The 22,841-nt window shown below is 39.1% G+C and overlaps 1 long non-coding RNA gene across 4 annotated transcripts in view; it reads left to right on the forward strand.

Moving 5' to 3' along the window:
- The window catches only part of LOC122543135, a 104,902-nt gene that overhangs the window by 3,795 nt on the left and 78,266 nt on the right, over positions 1-22,841 (forward strand). For all 4 annotated transcript variants that reach the window (XR_006309928.1, XR_006309930.1, XR_006309931.1 and 1 more), the window contains exons 2-3: positions 11,754-11,846; positions 13,250-13,348. This is a non-coding gene — a long non-coding RNA (uncharacterized LOC122543135). The remainder of the gene's footprint in view (positions 1-11,753; positions 11,847-13,249; positions 13,349-22,841) is intronic.

Here is a 22,841-nt window from a genome sequence, read left to right on the forward strand (position 1 = left end):
GGGCCCACATTTGTTTTGCATAATATGATGATTAGAACCAAATTCTGTCTGCTGAGTGGTCCTATATATAAATAAAAACCTGTACACACTCAGCACCTCCTGGAGATTTGTGCTTTAATCCTCTGGTTGCACAAGCCACAATCCCATTTGCTCTCTTTACTGCTGTCACATTGATGGCTTCAGCAATCTATCTGTCAGCACCCGCGAATCCCCCTCTCTTGTTTACTGGCCTGGAGAATAACACCATTTAGCTGTGTACAGGATGCTGAGTAAAATCAGTAATTCTGACATAATACTGTATTCTGTTAGATATTAAGTTAATATCTTACTACCATTTCTGAGGTATCATTAGAAGTTGATCGCTGCTTATCTTGAGAAAGGAGCTCTTCATCAAATATAAACCCTTTGAACAGCAATTATTCATTTTTACCAATGGGGCTGAGTTGGGGGGACAAATGGGAAGATGGTTATGTCATTTCGTAAGCACTAGCAGATAGATTATTGATTCGGATAGTACGTTTGGCTGACAGAGAGAGACTGTTAATGCATGGCTGAAGCCAGAATTGCTATAACAAACTCAATTGCTACAGGTCAATAGTTACATCACTATCTAACCTATTGGTCACAATGAATCATTCCAGCAGAAGGAAATGTTAAGCTGATTTAATCATTCAGGCATACTCATGCTTCAATCAGCATTTATTATAGGTTTTCTAACATTAGAGATTGTATTTGGGGGAAAAAAAAATATGCTCGTATGTAATTTGAAATGCACTCCCATAACTCTTGACAACAGATTCCAGAAACTGATAGGACAGGATTAATGAAAAGAAAAACACTTTCTGAAGTTCCACAAGCACTGTAAACAAAGCTTTTTTTTTTACAAAATGAAATTAATAAGATGAGTCTGGAGAAGGTGGTGGTGAGCTGCCACTTTGAACCATTATGGTCCATGGGGTGGAGAGACATCCAAGTGCATTTGTGCCATTCCAGAAATTTGACCCAAAGACAGTGGAGGAAGGATGATGCAGTTCCAAGTCGGGATGGCATGCGGCTTAGAGGGGAACTTACAGTGATAGTGTCCCCTTTGTCCCTCTCCGTGGTAGGGTCACGTGTTTGGAAGGTGTAGCTGGCGAAGCCTTGGTTGGGATACACACTGCTGCCGCTGTATGTCTGTGGTGAACAATGTTCCCTCTAAGCTGTGTGTCTACATGCACATGTAGGTGCTCCCAGGTTCTGCTCACAGCAGTCAGCGTGCTGATGCGGATTGTAGCATTGACATCCAGTTCCAGAAGTCTCTGTTGTTTGTGGACCTCAGAAGAAAAATTTAGAGGGGTTGCATATGGTGAAGTGAATGAATGTTGAAGATGTGATGCCAATCAAGGTGGCTGCCTTGTCCTGGGCGATGTTGAGTTTCTTTCTTGTGATTGGAGCTGCACTCATCCAGGCCGGGGGAGTAGTCCACTACCCTCCTGATTTGTAGATGGTGGGTAGGCTTTCAGGAGGCAGGAGGTAAGTTGTATACCATTCTTAGCCTCTGACCTGCTTTTGCAGAAACATATTTAACTGGTTCTGAGGAAGGGTCACTGGACTTGAAACGTTAGCTCTGTCTTCTCTTGATAGATACTGTCAGACCTGCTGAGTTTCTCCAGCAATTTCTGTGTTTCTCCAGCAATTTCTGTGTTTCATAAATGCAGCATGTGCAGCTTTTAACCAGTTTGGATTTGTTTTGAATTTTGTGAACAGGAAATAGCCTAGAAATGCTTAGTTGGGTTCAATTAAAAGTACCACAATGCTATATGTTGTCCTAAACGTGATGATGAATTAGTCAAAACCAAGCACGAAACAGAGGATTTGAAGGTAGAAGTTGGAGATATGGAGCAATGAGAACTAATTTATTGGTCACTAGAAATTTTAGCCCAGTGATGTTTGTATTGATGGCAGATTCTTTGTTGTGCATTACTTGACAGTGGCTGCATGTCTGCCATGTGTAAAATAGACTGGCTAAACTGCTATTGAGATTCTGAGTAAAATCAAATGGGACAATGTGAAGGAATTTGAGTTCAACCAAATTTCCACTTGTTGATGTTAACATACTAAAATGCTTAAAGTGCACCTATCCCTTGAATCCAGATTATTTACAATCATTTTGTTAAGAGATGGAGTGTCAAATGAAATACCCTTGTTATTGACCGTATCATTGATGAAGAAAGCACGGATGAAACAGGATACGGAAAACAATAAAGCTCTTCCATTTGGAAAATCTGAATTTGCACTTTACACACTTGAGATATGATTGTATTCCTTTAATTGAAGATAACCTCTGAACTAAGAAATTTAAGAAGTGTTATTGACATCAGACATAAAGATTTCAAAGACAAAAAGTCGATTGTGTTGAAATTACGGAGGCAATTTGCCCATCCACCTTCTAAAAGATTAAAACTAATGATGGGCTATAATATCATGTAATAGCTAAGTAATAGATACAAGATTTCTATGAAACCATTGTAGGATATCATTACACCCTTTAAGAAGTCCGCTGTTAGCAAGCAATTTCAATGAGATAATGACTTGGATTCAAAGTGTGGGCCAAAGGATTAAAACATGTACATTTTTACATTTCGAAAACTTTGGCAATCCGATTGTATCAGGCATCAGTAAAAAAAAAAACCCAGCAAAGATGAGAAAAGGAAAATCAGGTCCTGATAAGACAATAGAAAAGTGGTTAGGGATCAGATTTGGACTACTGGTAAAATTTCTCACTGATAATGGGGAGTGGGGGCAGCAGTATTTGCTCATGATGAATTCAGATACATTTGTGTGGATATGCACATAATATTAATGAATTTGGCAGCGGAGAGCCCTTTAGTAATGGGTAATGTGAAAGAAACAACGATAGACTAAATGGTTTGTAGGATTTTGGCAGATCAGCCAAATTGTAAATTATCATTTGCACTTGCATGGCATTGCAGATGCCATAAATTCATTGCGCTTGGTCAGAAGATTAGAATCCACATCAGTTTGTAGTAGGAATCCCAAAGATCCATCAGTGTCAAGTGATCAGCCCTCAGAATGGGGAAGGGCTGTAATTGGTTCAACTTTCATGAAGCATTTGAATTGCATGTGTTATATTGCATTTTTTCTAGAGCCTTTGAATACCTGGCATACCGACAGAAAATCTTTCATTAAGGCTGAATTTTCAGAAACAATTCAACAAGTCTTAAAGTGAGGCCATTGGAAACTAGCTTCCATCTGTGAAATCTGGTCATTACAAGAAAGACAGACTTCAAGAATGGAGAGGCCTCGGAATGGTTATCGATGAAGACAGAAAAATAATAATTGCATAGCATGGGAACCAGACTGTTTGGATGCACTTTTAAAGATTGCGTGGTATGGATTACAAATTTGCAGATTCTGAAGGAGTCGCAGAAAACAATGAAAAACCAAGTACTTAAAAATGTGTTGCTGGAAAAGCACAGCAGATCAGGCAGCATCAAAGCAACAGGAGAATCGACATTTCGGGCATAAGCCCTTCTTCCAGCAACACATTTTTAAGCTCTGATCTCCAGCATCTGCAGTCCTCACTTTCTCCTCGTTGAAAAACCAAGTACCCCTCAGACTAAAATGTTGCAGCTCTGAGGATCAAACTGCTATAAATGAGAGTTCCTCTAATGATGGGTAGTTCAGTTTTGATGATCAATAGGAGGTAATTGGTCCCAAAGCACAACTGATTTAAAAAGTGGATAGTAAAGTTAAATATTCACTTGGAGGAATGAGTTAATGGAGAAATGTAACTGATATACTTTGAGCAGGGAAGGTCACTGGAAAATATAAAAGCTGGCTGAAGGTACAGGATGAGGGGCATGAATTTAGGCCTGTTGATTGGGAACATGAAGTACAGACATGGAAGGAAAGAATTGTAGGCTTAAACACTGGGTCAGAGAGCAAACGTGCCTCTAGAAAGATATCATTAACCATTGACAGAAATTCTGTGAAGAGGAGGGGAATGTCAAACAGTTACAGAAAGAGAGGCAAGATGGAGATTGGAAGCAGAACATGCTGGAAATCAGTGGGTCATGGCAGCATCCATGAAGAGAGAGCAAGCTAATGTGTCAAGTCTAGATGATTTGCAACGTTAGCTTGTTCTCTGTCCGTAATGCTGCCTGACCTCTTGCGATTTCCAGTATTTTTTGTTTTCATTACAGATTCCAGCATCTGTAGAAATTTGCTCCTGTATTGAGGCAAGGTGTATTTAACAAGTATAAGAAATAGCATACAAAATAGGAATGTTACCAGGAGCGGAAACCTCTGTGATCAGGAAGTCTTAGTAGTCAGGGACAAATTAGAGGGTATATTAAGAGATATCAAATAATAAGAACTATAAAACTGGAGAGAATTTGGAAGTACACAGAGGAGATTGACTGACTGGGATAATTACTCCAATTACGTCGGTAAATATGCACAGATGAGGTGCCCTCTGGGAGATGTCAAGTGAAAGCAAGGCCAATGGTTGGGGAAACAAAGACTGGGAGCTCAGGCTATGAGAGTAGATTGACCAAAGGCAGGAAAACCAATTTTGAAGGTCTTATTGGCTTTGGTAGCAACAAATGGTTGGGAGGTAGATAAATTGATATTGAAACTGCATTTTTGCAGGGAGATGTGAAGTAGAGTCATACCATTAACTCTGTTTCTCTCACCACAGATGCTGCCAGACCTGCTGAATGTTTCCAGCATTCTATGTTTGCTTGAGATCTCCAGCATCTGCTGTATTTTGTTTTTTATCCCCAGAACGTTAGCCTAGGGCTGTGGATTATAGTCTACTAATATTATAACAATACTACCAGCTACCCTTTAATAATGTTCATCATCAGAACACCTCTGTGTAATTGCAGCATTATAAATCCATTATAAACACTGCATCAATCTATTGAGCTGAGTTTGAATGCTGTCTTTTTAATTTCTAACTTATTTCCCACTCACACTTTCCCTTCCTGCCCCATCTAAAATATATTTAAATTTCAATGTTTACAGTAGGCAGAAAATCTTACCATTACATATGTAAATCTGAAATTAATTCTCCACTGCTCATTTTTAAAAGTAAAAATCAGATTACAAAAATCATGTAACCCTGTAGTTTTCTGCTTTCAAACTTCAACTGCCTCAGCAGAGGTCTCAAAACACTTGATTAAATTTCCTGCAGCTGGTGTTGAATTCAGGGATTGAGTTAAGCTTTCTGGCCAGCAGCACTGACTTTGGTTCTGTGAATCAAGAGAGGGTTGTCGTGATGACATGGTAATTGCATTGAAATTAAATCTGGGGTTGTTGAGCGGTCTGTTCTGCAGCTGATAGTGATAAGTTGTTTTGGAAAAGCAATGCCATTACCAGCTTTTACTTTTTTTCCTAAAAAAATGAATTGAGTGTTACTTGGAAAGAGTGCTAAGTGTGAAACAAAATAATTATACAAATGCACAGGAAATAATTGCCCAATGTCAAGATTCTGTCATTTGTCCCAAAGTTCAATTTGACAAGGGACTTTCAAAGGAAAATAAAACTGACAGGCCTTCCTCAAAAAGACTGAAAAGTTAAGACACAATGAAAATCGTGTGAGTGTGGACTACATGGATATCCTGCCTAGAAGTTTTCCAACCTTTTTTTAAAATTCATTCATAGAGTGAGGGCATCACTGGCCAGGGCAGCATTCACTGCCCATCCCTAATTACCCAGATCAGTTGAGAGTCAACTACATTGCTGTGGGTCTGGAGTCACTCATTGGCCAAGGATGGTAGTTTCCTTCCCTAAAGGACTTCAGTGTCGCTGATGGGTTTTTCCAACAATTGACTATGGATTCCTGGTCATCATTACACTTAATTCCAGATATTTATTGAATTCAAATTCCGCCATTTGCTGTGGCGGGATTTGAACCTTGGTCTGTAGAACATTACCTGGGTCTCTGGATTAAGAGTCCAGCAATAATGATTGCCTCCTTATAGGGCTATTGCGGTTTAATCTAAGTCACAGGCTACCTTTGTACCATAATATTGTGAGGCTGTGGAAGGAAAGAGAAATGCAGTGACAGAAGTGCATTTCTGTTTTCATGCATGGATAGCTCCTTTCATCTGAACGGCCAGGTAGTATTTCTGAAAAGCAACTACTTAGAAAGAAAGCTATTACAGTTGGACAAGAAATAAACCTCTCAGTGCAGTCACATTTAACACTAAGCCCTTATGATCGATTAATCCCAAATGAGGACTGCAGTTGAATTTCAGGAATAATCTGTAAAAATATATGCAAATTGAGAGACCATAAAAGCTTCGGTATATTCAAAGAAGTTTAGGAATTAAAATTGATGTTTGCCCATTTCTCTGAACTTGAAATGTAAGTTTTTGGAATCTAAGATGATATGATTTATTTTCTTGCGGCTTCAGTAAACTGTAGCTTTTGGGCTCCAGTTTCATATTGCCGTAGCAATTGCTTCAATGTTTAATTTGATCAATGAGAAAAAATCCAAAATCTAAGCAAAACAGGAATGGGCTCAGCCAAATTATGATCTGGGGAATAGGATGTCACGGTTTGAGATTGGAAATTTTACCAGGTAGCTTTCACCTCAAGTTATTCGTTTTTGGAGCATAGCAGCAGAAAAGCAAGAGGAGGAGAAAGCTGCTATTTTTAGCTTGTCTTACACCCCAGTCTCTCTTCTATGTTTGCCAGAGTCTTTTTATTGTGCAGACCAGTGCTGTGTCTTTTCAATGCCCTTAATTTGGCAGGTTATTCTGTCTATTCATGATTTTGCGTGATTTGACTGTTCACCATTCACATCAACTATCAGTTTGCTGTTTAAATAGCTGGTTGGCCCATTCAATGCAGTCATACCCCTCTACGACAGACACGTCTCTTCGTTATCTCCCACCCCTTTTCTTCCAGCCCCACGAAAATGGCAGATTATTTTTCAGTCTTCAGCTCCGATGAAGTCTGCGAATCCAAAATGTCAACCTTAGTGAAGATGCTGCATACTCCTGGCATTTTCTGTTTTTATTTATCGCTATGATGTTGTCTCAAAAGTCATCGCAAATAACAGAGCACTCATTGCAATTTTGCTGTGTGACGACCTTTAAAGACGGGAGTAATTGGTTTAACCTAATTTACAATACTTGTGAAAAGCTTTTTTTAAAAAAAAGTTATCTGAATACATTTTCCCGTGGAGCCAATGTTATTGCTTCCAGCTCACAGAAGGCAGTAATTCACCCTTGATTGACATTGCCTTGTCCGGCCAATCACTGAGTCCAATTAAATCTATATTGTGCAATTTATTAAAGTGCTTCCAACAAATGTAATGAATAGGTTAGAAGAAAACAACCTGTTCCCATTATTTGGTTCAATATTTCTCCTGCCTGTCTTCTCTCTCAAAAAGGATGAAAGTAGTATGATGATTCGTTTTGGACTGGTGATTTGAAAGGCACAGATATGAGGTTAGACAAGTTAAAAGTAATTATTCATTTTGTGCAATTTTTGTCAAGTTGCAGTATAGCTTAGGAGATAAAATGGCTTGCAGTCTACAGTGCCTTTAGCCAAGTAAATATTTTGATTTCATCAGTGTTGTGTTGCAGGAGTTGTGGCAGTCAATTTGCATACAGCAAGTTCTCTCAGACAGCAGTTATGGCTACATTTAACCAGACTTTGCAGCGTAAGTTTTAATCAGCGATAACTCTCCGATTCTTTAAATCATGCCAGGCATCTTTTATATCTGAAGCAAAAGATGGTACTTCTAGCACTTGAAATCTTTAGCACTCAACTGCTAGATTCTTGTGCTTGAATCTCTCTGGAATGGAAGTTGAACCTACAGTCTTATGACTCACAAGTGAGTGCAACTACCCACTGAGATGGTGCACAGTGCCAATTTGTGGGCAACAACTTATCCACTCCTCTGCCTTCTGCACCACACTACACAAGAGTTGACTGCAAGTGAATCACTGATTTTTTTTTTCACTCAAGGATAGAAACAACTTGACTTTAGATGCCAGCTTTTATAATTTACCAGTGTTCCAAGGTGCTCAACGATTAAAATATTACTCCTGTCTATTTAGTCCTTCACGTCTCTGCTGGAAATTAATGGCATCTGCATTAAATAAGCTCATTAAAGAACCTCTGAATGAGAAAGTTGCTGCTGCAGGCACCACGTCAAAAATGTTACCTCAGCTGACAGTTCAAGTCGCCATTGATTGTCAGAGGTAGCATCCTTCACGTGAAAAGTTGTTGTGTAAGGTACTTGGACATTGACATACAACAGGTCCCACAATGGTGGAGGTCACATTTCGAAGTGTTTTGGTTCGTGCTACCAGCTCTTCTTTGACCATTACTACTGTTTATCTTGTATCCATCTGAACAACTTTTCATGTGAGGCATGCTACCTCTGATAATCAATGGCACCTGAAGTGTCAGTTGAGGTAAAATATTGACGTGGCGCCTGGAGCAGCAGCATTCTCATTCAGAGGTTCTTTTAATGAGCTTATTTAATGCAGATGCAGCTTACTAAAAGCATAGGCATGAAGGGCTAAATAGCCTCCCCCTATGCTATAAAGATCCTATGACTCTGTCTTCAGGCAACTAAATTGATCTTTGCCACTTGTCTGCATTTTGATTGGGTTGAAATTCCTAATCAACGTGTTGGGCTTTGTTAGAGGCTAGGCCAAGTACAGAGAACCATGTTGTCAACTTTATGTTTTTGAGTGATAGCTGAAGTCCTGGTGAAATGAATATTGGAGAATTGGGATTGATCACAAACTCTGCCCTCAAAGGACAAAGGACAGAACTTTCAAAGCACACTTGTACAATTCATTTCAATTGATGACATTTTTACAGTGTTGCACCAATGGAAGTTTTTCTCCTTTGCTGCCAACAGATCTGGATATTTTCCAACAATCTGTTCAGACAAATGTTGACACGTGTCTGGGACAGGTGAGACCCGAACCAGGGGTAGGGCCACTCCCACCACATCACAGGAGACTTTGGCCACAGCTGAACACTGGATTTGAGTAGTGCATGTACTTTTGTTATATTTTATAGCGTTCACACTTGAAGGACATGAGTTAATCACTGCAAAATCATTGAACATCTTCAGTAAATAGATTTTATTATCCAAAGCTACGCAAATAGGAAACACATGAACATGCATTTTCTGCTCATGTTCTCAGTGGGTGGATCTCATGCGAGGCAATTTTAATTTCTGTTTCCTTTCTGGTGCCTAAACTATTTCAACATAACAACAGGTTTGTACATATCTGAAAACAATGAGCAGATAAAAATCATGCAAATGCCAAGTATTTTTCCATTGATACCAACATTTGTAGGATTAGCATTATTCTTCCATTCCCTTACAATAAACACTTTCATTCTGTTTTTCTCCTGATTACTTGCTGTATTTGTATACAAACTTTGTGATTTATTGACCAGAGTGCCCAGATCCTTCTGTATCCCCGAGTTCTGAAATATTTCTCCACTTAAATAATATGCTGTTTTACTATTCTTCATGTCAAAGTAGACAGGTTCATCATTTCCCACATTATATTCTATCTTGCAAATTCTTTCTCACTCCTTTCAACTTATCCATTTCCCTTTTGTAGATTTTCTACCTCCTTTTGAAAACTTACTTCCCTACCTATGTGGTATCACCAGCAAATTTAGCTGCCATACATTCAATCCCTACATCCAGGTCAATGATACAGATAATAAAATTTGTGATACCATCCTGTGGCACTCGGCTACTTACACATTGCAAACAAAAATGACCTTTTATCCCTACTTTCTGCTTTCTGTTAGATAACCAATCCTGGATCCGCACTTGCGTAGTATACTATAGACAATAAGCCGTACTTCGTCAAATGTCCTTTAGATAATTAAATACACCACATCTATTAGTCAAGTATGATTTGCCTTTTAAGAAACCATTTTGATTTTGCTTGATTGCATGAATAAAATGTCCTTCCATTAGATAATCTTTATTTATTTAAACAAGCATAAGATAAAAACGAACATAATGTATAAATATGTGGTGATATATGGCACAGAGGCAAGAAGATCCTGATATGAATGACTATGTTGAGTAAACTGATCTCAGTTACCTTGCTTTGGCATCCTAAATTGAAACTTTATTGCTGGAACAGCACAGCAGGTCAGGCAGCATCCAGGGAACAGGAGATTCGACGTTTCGGGCACAGGCCCTTCTTCAGGAGATCCACCCACTGAGAACATGAGCAGAAAATGCATGTTCATGTGTTTCCTATTTGCGTAGGAAATATAAAACCGCATATTATTTAAGTGGAGAAATATTTCAGAACTCGGGGATACAGAAGGATCTGGGCACTCTGGTCAATAAATCACAAAGTTTGTATACAAATACAGCAAGTAATCAGGAGAAAAACAGAATGAAAGTGTTTATTGTAAGGGAATGGAAGAATAATGCTAATCCTACAAATGTTGGTATCAATGGAAAAATACTTGGCATTTGCATGATTTTTATCTGCTCATTGTTTTCAGATATGTACAAACCTGTTGTTATGTTGAAATAGTTTAGGCACCAGAAAGGAAACAGAAATTAAAATTGCCTCGCATGAGATCCACCCACTGAGAACATGAGCAGAAAATGCATGTTCATGTGTTTCCTATTTGCGTAGCTTTGGATAATAAAATCTATTTACTGAAGATGTTCAATGATTTTGCAGTGATTAACTCATGTCCTTCAAGTGTGAACGCTATAAAATATAACAAAAGTACATGCACTACTCAAATCCAGTGTTCAGCTGTGGCCAAAGTCTCCTGTGATGTGGTGGGAGTGGCCCTACCCCTGGTTCGGGTCTCACCTGTCCCAGACACGTGTCAACATTTGTCTGAACAGATTGTTGGAAAATATCCAGATCTGTTGGCAGCAAAGGAGAAAAACTTCCATTGGTGCAACACTGTAAAAATGTCATCAATTGAAATGAATTGTACAAGTGTGCTTTGAAAGTTCTGTCCTTTGTCCTTTGAGGGTAGAGTTTGTGATCAATCCCAATTCTCCAATATTCATTTCACCAGGACTTCAGCTATCACTCAAAAACATAAAGTTGACAACATGGTTCTCTGTACTTGGCCTAGCCTCTAACAAAGCCCAACATGTTGATTAGGAATTTCAAGGAATTTGAAGAAGGGCCTGTGCCCGAAACGTCGAATCTCCTGTTCCCTGGATGCTGCCTGACCTGCTGTGCTGTTCCAGCAATAAAGTTTGAACTTTGATCTCCAGCATCTGCAGACCTCACTTTCTCCTTTGGCATCCTAAAGTCAAGCTAATGCTATAAGGGGGGAAATCAATCAAGGTTCCGAGCTGAATCATTGCTCATGGATATCTGTTGGAAAATGCAATTACTTGGAAAAGATTCAGACTCTGTCTGTTGCATCTCATGCTTTCCCTGCGTTCGTGGAACTTGAAAGCTGACAATCATTGAATTTGTTAACATGTGGAAAAATGGATCATTTGGTAGGGAGAATGAGAATTACTTCTGTCATCATCAGCGTTGATCACAACATAGTTCTGTGCCTTCAAAACAAGAGATGAAATTCACCCATGTTGGGGGAACGAGGCTATGAAAATCTCTGAAATTAGGATAGGTTGCATCATAGCAGTATGAAAACCTGGCAGAGGTTGTGAATGTTGTCTTGCCTGTAAATGCATTGAGGGAAGCAGTACTTCAAATGATGATAATCCTCTACTCTGTTTATTTCAGTAGAAATATTTTCAACTTGGCTCATATACTGCAAATAAAGAGAACTTAAAACCAGTTGCATCTTCAGCGAGAGCGAATTGCGTTTGTCTTAAGGTATGTCATCAGGTCACCAAGCTTGAACCCCACTTTATTTTGAACTTGAAACTAACCAGTTGCTTTGTATCACAATGAGCACTTGTTGATTCCAACCTGACAAGTTTGAGTGTTTGCGTTTACAGGCAAACAGAATTATTCTAATCAAAGAAGAGCATCGCTGAATGATGCAGTATGATGGTTCTGTCAGCACCCCCAATTAACCCCACTATCCTCTGCTGTTATTTCATAGACCTGAAAATGTTTCCTCTTAAGGATTTCTCAATTTTAACTTATGTTAATATTGCATCTGTGAGCAGATGATAACAGCTCACTGCCAATTTTTATTTTCTCATGTCACCTCTGCTCTCTTGCCAATCTTGTTAAATCTGTATCTGCTGTTTACCACCTTCTGCTCCTGGAAATAGCTCCTTGAAATGTACTCTGTCACAATCTTTCCTGATTTTTGAACACCCCTATCTATCTTCCCTTAACCTCAAGGAGACCCATTGTGATTTCTGTTGTCTCTTCAGATAATCAGTCATTTATCTCCAGTGCGATTTGACTAAATCTCTTCTACATTTTTCTGAGCATCTTCCTAAAGTGTTCTGACCAGAATTAGCTACACCTCTCCAGATGAGGCATATGTAGAGTTTTATGAAGTTTGACTGTTTGTTTTGTACTTTGCACCTGTATTTATAAAGCCTTGGATTCCATGTTTCCTTTTCACAACTCTCTGAATTTGTCCTGTCATCTTCGAAGACTTGTGTGCATGTCATCTTGATCTCTCTGTTCCTGCTCATTCTTTCAAACTTTCTACTTCATTTCATTATCTTGCCAAAAGGAGTCACTTCACATTTCTTGCATTTGAATTTCATCTGTCACAACCCTACTAATAGCTCACCAGAGCACTTGCAGGAATGTGTTGGAATAGAATTTAGTGTTCCAATTACAGGGCTGGCTGAACAGGGTAGGCCAATGAACTAAGGAGAGCAAACGAAGAATAAAATATGTGCCAAGGGAAATCGGTATTTTAAAATATTAAGCACAAATGATCATGGTCAACAAAAGGTAATGGAGTGTAAATTTAAATGCATGTAAAACGTGCATTAAATCTTAGTAAATTGTCAGTTAATTTGTGGCTATGTATGTTATTTACTCTGTAATTCACCCATTTCAGATTTCCATTACCGTTTGTTGAACTATGATTTCGTTCAATGGGAGATATTTTCATTTTTCATTTCCTACTGTCTAGTTTTAAATGATATTTCGAACCACAAAGTGATGGTGACATTTCTCTGCTCTTGATGAGATATCCAGAGCCAGTGCAAGAAAAAATGCACAGAAGTATACATAATACATTTTGTTCTTTGTTGTGGAAAAAAAGATAATGCCAACAATGATGTCTCCCCATCTTTCTTTAGCTTCTATGATGGCTTTGACCTTTCCAGTTCAATTGATGGTTGACCAGTTACCAAGAAGGAGAATAACAGAGCAGTCTATCAATCAGGGCAATACATTTGGTGAGTCATTTACGTATTTGTTTCTTTTTGTGGATATCTCTCTAGTTGTTTCCCGGGGCTCAGACTGTAGGCAAGGAGTCAAATTCTTCAAATAGTCAGGTCCTTGAGGCGGGGTGGGGGTGAATGAGACAAAATCGCATGGCTGATTATTATTGTACGTTACAGCATAAGAACAGACCCTGGAGTATTTTAAGCTCAATGCATAACTCCTTCTACCATAGTACCTCTCACCCATCTAGCAATAAATTTTTATTCCTTGCTCCCTCACGTACTTGTCTAACTTTCACTTTATATGCACCATTGATATTCAGCTTACTCCACTCTGTGTAGTGGTGAGTTCCACAGACCTTGTCTTCAGTCAATATAGTTCTTGTTGATTCCAGATTGGACATATTAGTGAAAAATCACACAACACCAGGTTATAGTCCAACAGGTTTATTTGGAAGCGCTAGCTTTCGGAGTGCTGTTCCTTCACCTGGTGTTGTGTGATTTTTAAGTTTGTTCACTCCAGTCCAACACTGGCACTTCCAAATCATGGGTTTATTAGTGGTTGTCTTAGATATACGGCAGTTTATCTGTGACATCAAACCTCCTATAATAATCAGGAACTCAATAAAATCATCTCTGTCTTTGATTATCAAGAGGTAAGAGTCCCAGCCTGCTCATTCTTTAGTTTAAGCTCTGGAATCGTTTGGTAATTATTTCAATACTCTTCAATGCCTCTTTCTCCTTTGTGTCATACAGAGATCAATATGACGCACAATACTCAATGTGTGGGCCAACTGATCTTTTAACATATCCTCTCAGCTAATGAATTGTGTCCCACTAGTAATGATTCATAGTGCTTTGATTGTACTTGTGTTGACTTGGTCATCGAGTGTTGTGATGAATTTGACTTTGAGAGGTCAGGAATGTTGGTATAAGATAATTAAATATTTTTCAGCCACCACATATCCTTGAGTGCTTTCTGATCAGGTGCAACACTCCATCCACCCATTGTGTTTCAGCTCAGCACCTGAAAGGCAGTTTTATTGTGCAGCTATGGTATTTTCTGTTTCCAAAGCCAGCCTTTCTTGTGCTTCCCATCAAGCTTGATTGCCACTTGCTTAATTGGTGGCAATTCTGTTCTGCCCATTTAGAATTGAATAGAGACAGTGATAGAGGGAAAGTCGGGACTCATTGAAATGCTGTTACATGTCTTCAACAATATCCCTGCGATGTGAAACTGCTGGTTCCCCATACCTTAAAGATCAAAATGGCTTGTAGCAATTGTAATGAGGCAAAGGTAGGTACTGCAGATGCTGGCGATTACAGTCATCAGAGTAGTGCTGGAAAAGCACAGCAGATCAGGCAGCATCTCAGGAGCAGGAAAATCGACGTTTTGGTAATGAGATCAGTCAACTGAAGCTCCAGGAGTCTGAGTTCCCTAATTGGATCAGATTATCTGCCCCAATCACTGGTAAGAACAGCAGTGCCAGAGATTATGACACTGTGGATGCTGACTCTGACAAAGCTGTGCCAGAGTCAACGACTTTCCACGTGTAAACAAAGGCTGACTTGGTGACGGGATACTGGCCACTGTGAAGTTTTTCGGCTAATTTTCTTTGACTTTGTGAACACTACTGTCCATTGACGTAGAAGAATTTTTAACAAAGAAAATCAGGTTCAAAACAACAGAGGTTCTTTGCTGCTGAAATGGTCTAGATAAGGCTGCAGGGTGGGCCAATGAACACTGTTCCAGTGAAATCACTTTTCTTAACTGTCATTGTAAGCCATTGAGATGTCAAGGTTTTTGAAAGAGAGTTTTTCAGAGGCAGGAAAGTAAATCCCCAAGCCTAAGTACATTTTTTCTTTATTCATTCATGGGATCTGGGTGTCACTGCCTGGATCATCCAATTATTGCTTACTTGCAGATGGCCTTGAGAAAACTGGTGGTGATGAGCTGCTTTCTTGAACTGCCGAAGTCCGTTCAGTCCAGCTGTCTCCCACAATGCTGTGAGAGAGTGTGTTGCAGGATTTCGACCCAGTGGCATTGAAAGCATGGTAATACCCCAAATATTGAATCAACCTGTGCCTCCTTTTGCATTTAGCACCTTCATACGAGAAAGGATAGATGAGACAGTCACAGAAGAAATAGTCAAAAGTCAACATTACCTCCATGCTTTATTGAAGTGGAATCTTTCTGTTTTAATCTCCAGTGTTAAATTTCCTTTAAGATATAGAAATTCCAGTAGCATGTGCTCTTTTATTGTGAAAATTGGTCAATGGGTACATGCTGCATTTTACATATTGTACTTTTCTGACTCCCCAATCCCCACCTATCTCTCCTTCCACCTCTGCAACCATGCAATGCAGACTTTGGCTTGGATTGACCTTTAGAAATGGTGTGCTGAACCTCGATGTGGATGTGCTGCCATCAATTTTGACAGATGCAATTTCTGCTGATAGAGCAATGGCAGAATGGTGAATCTTAAAAAAAGGATAAGTCAAAGGGCCATTTGAACTCCTCTCTGAGCTTTAACAGATCTGACATCCCCTTGCAATGGCTTTGACCTGGGCGGAGGCTGCCATCTGGGAGCTTAAAAATGCATTGTGCTGGGCTACTTTGATTCACAGGCTATCTGGTATATGTTAGGACAAAGCTTTGCTGCCAGGTCATGCTGTTTCAATAGAGTTGAAGTTGATATTTTCCTAAGGATTGCCGTTATGTTTGATTTAGATTTAGATTAGATTACAGTGTGGAAACAGGCCCTTCGGCCCAACAAGTCCACACCGACCCGCCGAAGCGAAACCCACCCATACCCCTACATTTACCCCTTACCTAACACTATGGGCAATTTAATATGGCCAATTCACCTGACCCTGCACATCTTTGGACTGTGGGAGGAAACCGGAGCACCCGGAGGAAACCCACGCAGACACGGGGAGAACGTGCAAACTCCACACAGTCAGTCGCCTGAGGCGGGAATTGAACCCGGGTCTCTGGCGCTGTGAGGCAGCAGTGCTAACCACTGTGCCACCGTGTCGCCCACAATGTATGAAGCTATGTTAGTTGGCACAGTATCATTTGTCTCCGAGTCCGTTCTGCGTTCACAGTTTGATCAATAGTTTTAGAATTATATTAAAGGATTAATTAGGTTAGATTACTTAGTGTGGAAACAGGCCCTTCAGCCCAACAAGTCCACACCGACCCGCCGAAGCACAACCCACCCAGACCCATTCCCCTACACTTACCCCTGCCCCTAACACTACAGGCAATTTAGCATGGCCAATTCACCTAACCTGCCCATTTTTGGACTGTGGGAGGAAACCGGAGCACCCGGAGGAAACCCAATCAGACACAGAATGTGCAAACTCCACACCTGAGGCGGGAATTGAACCCGGGTCTCTGGTGCTGTGAGGCAGCAGGGCTAACCACTGTGCCACCGTGCCGCCCACATAGATTAAGTGGAAACATGTCTTTGTGGGAGATCAGGCATTTGAGATTTAAAGGCAGTGAATAGTCCTTGAGCAGGACTGATTTTTGCACGACCAAGCATGCTGATGTGAGAAATACTGGACAGTTTTTTTTTCTTCTTCCCAATCTGATCCTGAGATGTGAAATGATACTTCCAAATTTGCAGTGAAGGCTTCCTTCAACATCAAGAAGTGTATACTGGAATTGCACCTCATTAGCAATGCCATATCTGTGTGCACATTTGACTTTGCTAGCCTATTCACTAATGTACCTCTCTGGGAAGTTGTGGACATTGACAGCACATCATGGTTTAGTGACAATGGAGGTGGCATGGTGTGTGAGCAAATGTGTAATTGGCATGGTCAAGAGCTTAAATATCGGAATGAGGGACCGTTGGATAGAGGGCAAGAGTTGGTACGGAGAGGGCATGAGGATGAAGAGATATGGGAAGTGAACAGTTTCTGGAACAACTGTGCGAAGTCCCAAGAGGTCAGACTTCTGACCACCAATATTGACATTCACCGGCCCCATGGCTGCTGAAAATCTGCTTACAAGACCTGTGGATCTGACTCAGACTTGCCCCAGCTTTCTCCCGTGCAAAGATTACAACTCACATGCTCCTTAAACTGAAGCCTGAGTCATGTCACCTTGCTCAGTAGTAAAAATCGTCCTCTTGATTTTAACAGCAAAGGTAAAACTTTGCACTTATGGTGCCTTCATGTTGACAAAAACAAGCACTATTCAAGTTTAAAAGAAAAGCTCATTATAAAAGGTTTCTATTTAAATATTTATATGGAAGAAGAGAAGAAATGGACTATATTTTGAAATTTAATAAAAATTACTATTGTTTCTGGCAATATCATATCAATTCAGAATAATAGTTTTGAAAGACAGGGATTGTGTAATGGAACAGAGCAGTATACATTTGCATTACTTGCCATTCTTTCAGTATTTTATTTGTCCATTTTCTTTTTCAAATATTGTACACTTACCAGAAAATTTAAATAATGCGATCTATGCAACATTTCTTGACTGTTAAATATATCTGCGGTATCTGAATAAAACATGGGAAGTCTCTTTTCTTTAGTAGCAATTTTAGAGATGGCATCTGCAACTTCTTACAGATACAGATTAATATCCTAATTTCCTTTTAGTTTGAAATGCCATAAAACTGTGGAAAAGGTAATGGTAATTTTTCAGGAGAATATCAATGACGAGATTTCAACTTTGGCCTTAAACATCAGTACTGTTGCACAGGACTTGTGATTGGGGTTTGTTTTCTGCCAAAGAAACTCAGTGGTATTGTGGCAAATGTGGATCACCATGAATTACTGCATGTGCACAGCATTGAGCAAACCGAGGCTATAAAACACCTTTTTTTTTTGATCCAGAGCAGGAAAAAGCTGTTATTAATAGATGACTATCAGTGTTACAGCATCAAATGTTTTGATGTAATGCAGCAGGTACAGCAATGTTCTGTGCAACAAGATGGTTGAGTGTGAGTTTGTCTAACTCGGCTGGTTAGGACTCCACAGTCTGATCAGAGTGTGATGCTAAAATGCTGAGCAAGGGAAGGATGGATTATGAAAGGTCATCCTTGTATACTTGTTGGCATGTCGTTACGGAGTGATTTGTCAAAGACCTGGAAGCCTGATGTATGGTTTGAAAGATCATTGAAACAGATCATTCGAAAACCTTGAGCAGAAATGCGAGGAAAAATGCTTTCCAGGACAGCCATTGTTATAGATGGCTGTCCTGGACAGGGGTGATCCTATTTCTGCTGTGTTCAGAACAGCATTAATTCCTCCATGTTGAGTTATTTCACTGACCTTTGAATTAATGAGGCAAATAATTCTTCAGTTCATTTAATAATTGACACTTAACACTCTGATATATATTTTAATCACAGGTGTAATATTGTACCTCGTTGGCTTTGCAGCACTGAAATTAATTCGGCCATAAGTTTCATGGAGAAATTTGTTTTAAATTGATTAATGGTGTTCTTAGACTGGAAGGCAGGGGCACCTCATGAGTATATGTTTATGACCCATATTAAATAGGGTGGGTTCAACCCATTTGTAATCGGCCAGAAATTTGCAGCAGTGGCATTGCTACATCATTGCTCACTGGTCATTATTTGAGCTGAAAGCTTAAATTAGCACTAAAAGTAAATCAAAACTGCCTAAAAGCTTCTGTGAAGTTCACAGCATACATTGTGAAAGACAGGTATCCTTAAGTAAGATTGTTATGAAACTGATGCAATGATAAAGCATATCCATAGTGCTTACTGACCGTGTAAACATTAATCAGATTTTTAAAATCAGCTTAATCGAACATATTATGGCACGCCGTCATAACAGGTGAGACTCTACCTCAGCAGCACTGTATCAGCAGAGTTGTCTTGATTAGATTTTTACCTTGCATGTAAATCTATTGTCTTTGATCTGAGCAACGCCTTAGATACAGCACAATGCGAATAAAAGGGGTACTAACCCTGATAAAAATTTAAATTATATCGATTGAACCCTTAATTTTGAAAGTAAAAGTTGTGATTTCCTCTAAATTTATTTTTGTAAATTGCTGCTAGCTGAAAATAACTAGAATAAACTGATGTGTTTGGGGCTTTCCAAAAGTTTGAAATTATAAGCGGCTTCATCACAACAGCTATTGCTACAAACCAATTGCTATTTCTTTCCCTTAATGTAGTGGTTAGATATCCAAGTTAACATACCAAGTGTTATCAAGATGCTCTTTGTTATACTATATGTGAAGTTATTCAAGTTTTTCCAGCATGTTGTTTTGAGCTAGTAAGTAGATACAATATTGCAATATAATTTAGTCTTTGGATCACATCCATTTCAAATCTAATATGAAATCCTTAATTATTTTTACAAAAGCGCAGATAGAGGTGACAAGACTACAGCTGCTCACTTGGGGATGACCAGGCATTGACAATAATCCCACCCCTGACTTGGGGAAATATCTAATATGTTCTTTTTTCTTTTCCTTACCTTCTCCCCTTGTCATTATTTTCTTACTTTTTGTAGCACAGCAGCTTATTTATTAGATTTCATATGGGTCCTTTAACTAAGACGCCACTATTCTCATGCTTTGGTATTTATTGATTTCATCCAAACTTTACATGTAGATTAAATAATGCTTTGAATTTGATGCAGCAACAATCCTGATCTGAATTTCAGTGAAAAGAACCAATTAATCAAATTTCCATTAATTGATTCTTAGAAGCAATGCAACATACTAGAATGATAGGGTGTATCAGAGTTTTTTGCTGCTACTCTGCCAGTGGCTTTCTGAATCAACTACAACAAATTGCTTGTCACATCTGTCCAGGAGCTTGATGTGCAGCATACTCTGTATTTTCTAGTTTTGTATGTGGATCTCATGCACAGTGATGTCGCAGCTGCCAATTCCATCAAATCATTCAGTCACGTTCTTGTTTTCCAACTTGCTGATCTATTCCCATCATTCTTGTGCTCATAATAACACAGATGCCTCTCTTCTGGCTCCTGAACATCATGCTCCCAGTATGTCATTTTCCCATCATTATCTGTCTTATTGCTTTTCTCCTTCAGCTTGCTGAAGGACAGTCTCATTTGGTGGTGTTGTCCAATTCATTTTTAGTGTGGTGCAATAATTCAAAAAGGAACCAATTCTTGCTACTTTAATATGTCCACTCTCCCCTCTCAATTCACAGACTTCCTACTTGTTTATCACCAGGTTAATTGTGTAGTTTCTCGTAAGGTTGATACATGCTGTTTTTATGCCTTTCTGTCCTCATTTACCTTCTTCAATGTTTGACGAAACAAACATTTTATCTGTCTGTCAAATTTGAATATTCGGTGATGGCTTTGGAGGTTTCTTTCTTTTTGACTATCATTTTGAATTTGGAATTTTGGAATTTGGAATCTGGTGACACCCTGCAATTAATTGCCAACACAGATTAATTGTCGACTCTGGACATGAGGTCCATGTTCACGTTCCATCTGCCCAGAAGGTGTGTCATAGTGTGTCTGAACATGATGATTAAAAATAATCTTTTTAACCTTCAGTGACTTCTATTCAATAGTGTGAAAAGGTAATAAATCAGCTACCTTATGGTGATTACCTGATGAACATATGGGCTGAATTATTACTGACTTTTTTTGTTTTACTGAAAATGCCTTTTGATTTCCAAATATTGCTTCCAAATTCCCAACTGCATGGAAACCCTGTTATAAAAAAAATGGCAGTAGTGGCTAGGTCAGAATCAACACGCACTCTTTTTTGTTTTGAATTTTCAAAGCATGAAGTGAAAGATCATCAAGAGGAGCTAATTTCACCTGCTCCCCCCAGCCAAAAAATGCACTATCAGAGTTTTGTATGATTGTGTAGCTCAGTTGAACTTGAAGTATTGTTTTGCTGTATCTGAATTTCTGAGCACAGATATGAAAATAAAATGATGGGCTTACAAATATTTCGGAGAGAAAAGTGGTGGTCATTCCCTTTGGCAAAGAAAGAGGAGGGTGTGGTAGTTAATGAGCATGCTTGGAAGATTCATAATCATAAGTCAAGCATTCAAACTTCATCGTAAAGGAAAAGTCCTTTTAAAATCCAAAGACTCCACTCAAAAAGAAGCTGTTTTGCATGTCATACATGATGACAATTAATACACTCAGGTTAACAGTCAAGATCAGTTCAATTTGTAACATTACTTCACATATGGATAGTATCATGCCACAACTAAAATTAATTCTAGAGTGGTTGTAGTGACGTTGCTGTCAAATGACCTACTGCAATTCAGAGAGGATGGAAATATTTGACAGAACCTCTTGTTGGTTTGATATGTTTGCATGAGCCATGGTTTGACTTGTACACATCATTTGCAGCTTGGAGATCTCTGGTCTTTCAACTGGGAGGATGCCTGCGTTTAACACCAGTGAAAACATACTTTTGGGATGAGCTTATCTTTTTGGTTCAGGATTGTGGTTATAACAATTAAAAGGCCATATTGTATGAACTTCTTCAGAGGGAACTGGTATAAGGCATAAATAAGTTAATTATTTCTTGAAAAGTTCATTATTTGGCTTTGTAATAAGGGTATCTGTGATGCTTTGTTCATAAATGCATATCAATTATATTGTGTAATCTTCCATGAAACTTGTGAAGCATTGGTCCAGTTTTTTTTCCCTGTGTAAGTAGTAGTCAGGCTCCTGATTGCTATTCTTGATGAGCCAGAGTAACTGCAACTTTGGGCAGGCGACAGATGTTCAGTTGAACTAAAATTCCCAGATATTGTCTCTGCACCACTCTGAGCTTTGCAAAAATGTTATCTTTCAGGCTGGCCCATGTTGAGATTCATTAACTGGTGTGAAGTTCTCTTATCTGCTCTGCAGAATGTTAATCGTGTCCATTTCATTCTAAGTCACTTTTAACCATGTACTAAGTGTTAATAACTGTCAAATACCATCTCCAACAGTAGCAATTAGCTGTAAAGAATATAAATATACATCTATCTTATTCCTTCGGGTTTTAATGATTGCAGTTTTTAAACAAATTCACATTAAAATTCATTTTCTTTACCTTTCTACTCCCCTTTCTCTCGATTCTGTTTATTTGAGCACTTCCATATGGCACTGAATTCAGTTGCTTGAAATGTTTATATTTGATTTCATCCCTGTGCTGTTGCTTTCACCATCCTTCAATCTGACTGGTTACAGAGATGCACAGTTACTGGCCTTGTTGACTCGTGCCCCAGATGTCCATTTTTCATTCCTGTAAAAATTCCCAGTTGCACTTTGTGTGTTCTACACAGCAATGCTAAAATCCAAAATGTACAAAGGCAAGGTCAAGTTCAGTGCTTCACAATGCATTTTGGCCTAATTGCTTTCTTCCCATTTTTTTCATACCTTATTCTTGCACAATGGCTGAAGCTATGGTTTAGTATGAGCTCACAAGACTGGAGGTATTGATGCCAAGTTCTGGATTAGTGGTGCTGGAAGAGCACAGCAGTTCAGGCAGCATCCAAGGAGCTTCGAA

The sequence above is a fragment of the Chiloscyllium plagiosum genome, chromosome 42, assembly GCF_004010195.1.
Source record: "Chiloscyllium plagiosum isolate BGI_BamShark_2017 chromosome 42, ASM401019v2, whole genome shotgun sequence".
Classification (NCBI taxonomy): domain Eukaryota; kingdom Metazoa; phylum Chordata; class Chondrichthyes; order Orectolobiformes; family Hemiscylliidae; genus Chiloscyllium; species Chiloscyllium plagiosum.